We start from the raw sequence: 7062 nt of genomic DNA on the forward strand, positions 1-7062 counted from the left end.
AGTCAGTGAAGTCAGCCCACACAGAGCAGCTTGCAGCAAGAACAGGATCTTCCTGTGGACACAGTTCAACTAGAGGAGCAGAAATGGGGATATGGGTGATTGAGGGCTGTAAAATAAAGTTACATAACCAGTCAGGCTTTTTATGAGAAATGCTGAATGACACTCACATACGAACACACCTGTATTTTTACCATCGTGTTAAGAGACTGTGTAATCAAAACATTTTCACTCTAAATTATTAGAATATCAGCTTTTTATATAATTTTGATTGATATTTTGCAAAGCTCCAAATATTCCACTTAATTCATATGAAAAACAATTCCCACAGTTTCCACTAATTGATTTTTGATCATTATTTATTTGGGGTTTTCCTCTGTACACATCCAACTACAAATTCACAAAACAACATATATTTGTAGATAATAACTTTGATATCATGTTACACATTTTATAATGTTCAGTAAAATTAAATTATTTTACTTTTTAAGTACCAGGTGTATGCATTCAAAAGAAAAACCAGATTATTTGTTTTCAATTTCACTTTTATCTCAATATCTGATATCAGATGCATATGCAGAGACTCCTGGTTTGACCTCAAAAATTTGAGGAATATACTATCACACATGATAACACAAGGATATGAAACTGTTAATCAATTAGTATTTTTAATTGTTAATAAACAATATTTCTTAATAAAAATCTTGTTGCACATCTGCTGCTTGTTTTATACCGAAACCATGTTTTATACGAAACAGTAATATTTCAAGAGCAGTGATTCAGTTACTGAATGTAAATTAAAATAGCAGTGAGTAAGAAAGCAAAAATCTATCCCAAGTCGATGTACAGAGTCTTAACTTTCTGTGTGCAGGAGCATTCCAATTTCCCTAACAATACTGACTTTTCTTTTCTTTTATGCTATGCATTTTCAATTCCTGTTTAATAAACAAATGTTCTTCATTTAGGCCTACTGTTCTTCGCAAGGTACGTTTCTGTTCATCATTTATCAGGTTAGATATATCTCTTCCCAGTACCATCTGCCCATTTTACCTAGTAATACAAGTTCTTCAAGGCAGGAGGTTTGTTGCACTGAGTAGCAATTCAGGGAAATGGTCCAGTACTTTCCTGGTCTTTCCTGATACACCTGAACAAAACTCCTCTGCTTTTACTGATGCTTTCTCATGATATAACAATGGCTGTGGGAGCATCAAGCTGTATCGTGTAACCTGGACAGGCTGGTTCTGTGTTTCATGGACTGAGGCTTCCTAATAATTCAGTGATGCTTTCCAAAGCCTCTTATCTTTTTATCAGCCATATGCCCTGCCTGTGACAGCTGATCCCCTGTATGAGTGTGCTTTGATTTATTTTTCCTTACCATCCCTTGAGAATATATAGTGTCTGTTCATGCTTGGCTCAGGTTGTGATATTTCAACTGTAATAATTCATTGGGATTTTGTTTTCTTTGTACTGAAATATTTTCTTAGCTACAACAGAATCACGTCCATATTATGCACAAATAGAGTAAATTTCCTCAAATTACCTCTGCTTTTACTTGGATCCCTTTCACCACTGGGTTCAGCAAGACTCTTATCAGTCACATGTCACCCAGGAGGCAAGCCATGGAATATGGCATCTCATTTATAGAAATTACTACATATTAAAAAAGGTGTCCAGTCCTGCAGCACATGCAAGAAACTCGGCACATCCATGAGGTATTGTCAGAACCTACTGCTCTGTTATAGCAGCAGAGCCTGGCAGGTTACACCTTAATGTGAGAAACAAAAAAATGTAGTTTTCTGCTTTGGGGTTCCTTTTTGTTGTTTAGAGGCTGGGTTTCCTGCATTATATCTATTCTCTCTCAAATGGTTTTATTGCATGCAATGTTTGCCAGCACAATATTAAACAGTCCCCAGACACGGTTTAAACTCACTCGTCATGTTTTCTACACTATACCTCACTTTGTAATTACTGCCTCCCATTGCCAATAATTCGTGCCCTCCAGAAGGCCCTGTTTAGGTCTGAGTAATAAAATACTGAGAGATTAATATTCAGTTGATGACAGATCATTTAATGCAACTCTTGACAAAGCTCTCCAGCGTCTAGGAAATTGGCAGAACATGGCTGATGGCTGCTTTCTGATGTCATTCAATTAGCAACCCAGGATTAGTTCTCTGAGGTTATTCTCTGGAGTTTAATGGAGCAGACTTCTTTTCAACCTTCAGTCCACTCAGGGAATTGTATGTGGCAAGTTTAATTAATGTATATTTGGCATGAAAGTGGACTTTCTTCAATTGCAAATAAAGATTTGCATTACTGTTACAGCACTGCAGTTAGCAAATTAAAATATTTTAATTTAATTGTGTGCTGATACTCCCAGTGAGGGCAAAAGAGATGCATGCACAGACCCATTTTCAGGCTGTGAAACTGCACATTGCAGTATAGATTTTCTTAAAATCTTGGGGGAAATCGCAAACAGCTGCGTATGTTGTTAAGTGCTTGAATGATTTGCCTTGCTGTTCTCAAAACTGTGATCCTACCAACTTAACTAATAAAATGAAACATCACTCCTTCTTTTTTTCCCTATACCCCACCTTTATGCCATCTTGGCAGTACAAAGGAGTTTTAAAATGGGTGTGGATGACAGCTAGTTTACAAACTGATTTCAGTAGAAGTGTTTATGTGGGTACATTCCAGCTGAGTAAGAGCACTGAGAAATAGCTTCTGGTAAATGCAGCAGCCACAGTTTTGACTGCATGGATGTCGCTCTGCTCCTCTGCCCATTGATTACCAGAACTGACAGAAAGGGACAAACCTTTGCTTAACCCACTTTTTCTCACTCAAATGTCTTGGTTCCCTTGAAAGGCCACTGAGGCTTTAAGGTAAGACATCACAGTATGCTTTTTTGTGGTTTGTTACTGGTGCAGTCAAAGAGTGAGAAGTTTTGGTTTTAATCTTGTGAGAAAGGCCAGGGTGAAACCTACTCCTCTCCACCCCTCAGGTCAGTGGTATTTGTCATCAGGGATGCCTTTTTGCCAGGGCTCCAACCAAGATGCTCTACTTCTACTCAGAGTGGGGAGAGAAAGGGTAGAGACTTCAACCATCCAGAGGAAAAAATGAGCTTTGTTTGTCTCTAAAAACTACCTAGGCTAGAATTTCAATCCTTTGCACGAGAGAGTAGGTGCACGTGCGATTTTCCAGGTCGCAACCCCAACAAAAGCAGGTTTTAACCTCTCTCTCCCACCCTTCTCCCATATTGCTGCTCTCCCTCTGTTGGCAGCACCATGTTTATGGGCTGCGTAATAAACGTGGTCATTTAACTATAGATGGCTGAAAAGAAGTCTTGTATGAAAAAGCAGCCTTTTTTGAGCAACAGTTGCCTGGTCCTGTTTGGAATGACTTGGCAAACAACAGACATGGCTCAGCTGAGAGAGGGGAGATTGCTATGGCAGAGAGACAGAAGTAAAGACTGGGGAATGCCTTGAATTAGGAGGTCGTGCTTGCTACTGAACACATTGTGTTATGAACCCCTTCACCCTCATTTGGCATCCAACATTTGTATACATAAACTGGACAGATCATCTGTCATTTGATAGCTGCACAAATATCTCAGCTGGCTTGTTAACGTGCTTCAGTAATAGCTGAACTCTTGGGTGCTGATGGGCTGCCATGGCACTGTCACTGATCTGCTGAACTGACCACTTTGACACAGAGCACTGAATACCCTGGGCTGTAAGGGACTCATCAAGATCACAGAGTCCAACTCCTGGCCCTGCACAGGACACCCCAAGAGTCACACCATGTACCCGAGAGCATTGTCCAAAGGTTTCTTGAGCTCTGTCAGGCTGGTGCTGTGACCACTGCCCTGGGGAGCTGTTCCAGTGCTCAGACACCCTCTGGATGAAAAACCTTATCCTGATACCAAACCTAAACCTCCCCTGACAAGTTTTCTTGAGTAGTCCTGTCACTGGTCAGGAGAGAGGAGAGATTGATGCCTGCCTCTCCACTTTCCCTCATGAGGATGTTGAAGACCACAATGAGCTCTCCTCTCAGTCTCCTTTTCTCCAGGCTGAACTAGCTGGTTACTCACAGCTATGTCCTTCATGGCCCATGTTCCTCTGGAGCTTTTTTGATTCAGGTGTAATGACCTGAAAAAATTAATTTCCTTCTCCATTTTCCTTTGGGAATAAGCAAGGTGGAGATTTGAAAGTTTTCTTGTGACTAGAATGATGACTTTATTTCATATATGGAAATATTTTTGTAGTCATGTCTTCTTGGGTATGTTGTGAACCTCTAGATGTCACACAGAGCTTTATTTTCAAAGAGATTTGTGCCTTCAAGAGAAAACATTAAGTGATAAACCCTTTTCACCTCTATACTAATACTTTCTATGGCAGTGCAATTGCAATACTCAGTAAGAGGTTACCCTTCATAACTGTTCACAGCATTTCATTTCAGTAGCCTTTGCAGTAGTGTGATCACAATATGTACACTGCATTTGAATCCCATGAGTCAGGCAGGATAGGCAGCCCATCTATATGCCACCCTGCAGAAAGGTTTGCCAGCACCAGTGAAATGGAATAAGCGCATTTGAAACTGAGAGCTTCTTGTAGTTTCCTCACTCAGTTTTTATTACAGAAGTTGCATAATGCACAGTGGAAAAATCATGTTTTACCCAGCATCTGATGTACAGAACAGTGTACCCAAGCAGTGAGTCAGGGCTTCCAGGTGAGACATGAGTATATGTCATGCAGGAATATGTTCCACACTTTTCCCTTGGGAGCTGCAAAACATTCATAATTTTCTCAAATGACATTTAGCTCCCCAAAAAGGCACTCAGAATACTAAGTGTTTTTACAGAATCATGTGTACTTTCCCCTACATATCCCACATTTTAGTTCTCTCTGATTTTTTTCAGGGATATTCATGTACAAAATAAAACCATTTGTCTAGTATAAATTCCTTTAGGACTTGCCCTCTATAATATTGTGTAAGGGATTGAAACAATCACAAGGAAAGCAATGCCTAGGGAATCCTTTCAGAGTTCACACCAAGCTCGCTGCCTTGGGACAGTGCTTTAGCCCCTGAGTGTGTGTTATTCTTGATCAGTGATCAGTGCAGCCCAGGATTTATGTGTCTTTCTGAGGCAACTCCAAGCGTTGACTGAAAAGCAGTGAATGAAATGTTTGCTATAGTTGTACAAGTAGCTGTACAAGTAAAAATACTAAAAACATTAAGATAAAGCTGTTGAAAAGAGAAATCACACTTGATATGAAGTACATTCTGCTTCCAAATGAGAGAAAATTATTTGGGGTAATGTTTTTCTATTTAACTGTTGTGTTAGTGAGTTTACATGCTTGCTTTTAAAAAGCAGATACATATTCCTTTGGTCATAATTTCAAAGACAACGTGGCTTAAGTTGTGGGAGGCCACTCCTATCAAGATAACCTTGGACATGTTTGTTGCTCCCTTCTTGCCAGAACTTTCCAGTTCTATAGCAGAATCAGCAGACCAGATTAATGTTTAGTAATGATCAAACTATTCCTTGAGCTGACTCCCAATCTTTGTACTAAAGTGACTACCAAGAGGTGATGTGATTTGTTACAAATACCCTCTTCTGAATCACTGTGCATGTCTGCTCTCCAAGTGCACCTCAAGTGTGTGTGGCACAATGCAGCGTGTGATAAATGAAAAAGCTCTGTGTGGGAAGCAACGCAGATGCATTGACAGGATGGCATGGTTAGCCTTGCTGAGCAGCAGAGCTAATAATAAAGGTTTTTTTCTTATTCAGGGCTGCATTGGGACAGTGCTGGAGCAGAAACTGCACGACTGTGCAGTGTTTTCAGTTTTGTGGCTTTGGCAAGATCAGTGTGAAGCAATCCTTGTGTTGTTAGTAGATGTTTCCTCTGATGGCCATCCCTCTCAGGGAATTTGAGCTGGTGCTTCTGTGTGTGCTCTGAGGACACATGTTAAAGGTGTTGGCTCAGGGTTAGCAATTATCCTGTAATTCTGGCCCACAGCTTTGTTCAGTTTGTTCACAGCACTGGCTGTAGCTATCATTGGAGGTGCTCAGTATCTCACGAGCAGTTCTGGTATCTTACCTATGCAGTGGAATAGGCTCCATGGACGTAGAGTGTTTTGCTGGCTGTCACCACTGTCATCTTCATGTTCCACTCTCATTAAGGCGGCTTGCCAGGCAAGACCTGAAAGCCTTCAGAAAATCCCAGTGACCCAGTGATCGTTAGTCACAATATACAGTCTATAAATTGCCATCAGGGACTCTCCATCCAAATAACTAGCAGGCTCAGAATTTTCATTTACTGGATCCGGGCTCGCTCAGATGAGGGGAAGTCCCCTCGTGTGCCAAAGCGCGGCGCAGGTTTGACATGCCTGGAAGTCCCACGCCGTACGTGCAGCCCGTGTCCGTGCTTTCCGCGCCCCTCCTGGGCTGTTCCCCGGGCACGATGCGCACAGCAGCCTCGGGACACCCGCCCAGAGCCCCGGCAGGCACGGCGCGGTGACCGGGCCCTGGGGTCCCGGGGCAGAGGGAGCGGCGGCGGCAGCGCCTGCCCGCCCGCCCTGCCCTCGGGCTGACGGAGGGGCTGCGGCCCCTTCCCCGCCCCGGGGGCTCTGCGGGGCCCGGCCGGGCCGTGTTCCGTGTGCCGTGCCTGCAGTGCCTGCAGTGTCCCCAGGCCATGCCCTCAGTGTCTCCAGGCCGTGCCCTCAGTGTCCCCAGGCCGTGCCCGCGGTGTCCCCAGGCCGTGCCCGCAGTGTCCCCAGGCCGTGCCCGCAGTGTCCCCTGGCGGCGGCGCGCCCGCCCGGCCCCGCGGCAGCAGAAAGCGAAAAGCTTTCGGCGCACAGAGGGAGTTTCGGGGCCACGGTGAAGAGCTCAACACGGACCCCGGCTGGATCCAAAGCAGTGAGGACAGCGGGGCGAGGGAAAGGATTCTGCCCCTCTATCCAGCTCTGCGGTCCCCAGCGCAGGGAGGACGCGGACCTGTCGGAGCGAGTCCAGCGCAGGCCACCATAAGGATTAGAGGGATGGAGCATCTCTCTTATGAGGAAAGG

Source organism: Onychostruthus taczanowskii, unplaced genomic scaffold (genome assembly GCF_017590055.1).
Source record: "Onychostruthus taczanowskii isolate IOZ18803 unplaced genomic scaffold, ASM1759005v1 scaffold42, whole genome shotgun sequence".
Taxonomy (NCBI): domain Eukaryota; kingdom Metazoa; phylum Chordata; class Aves; order Passeriformes; family Passeridae; genus Onychostruthus; species Onychostruthus taczanowskii.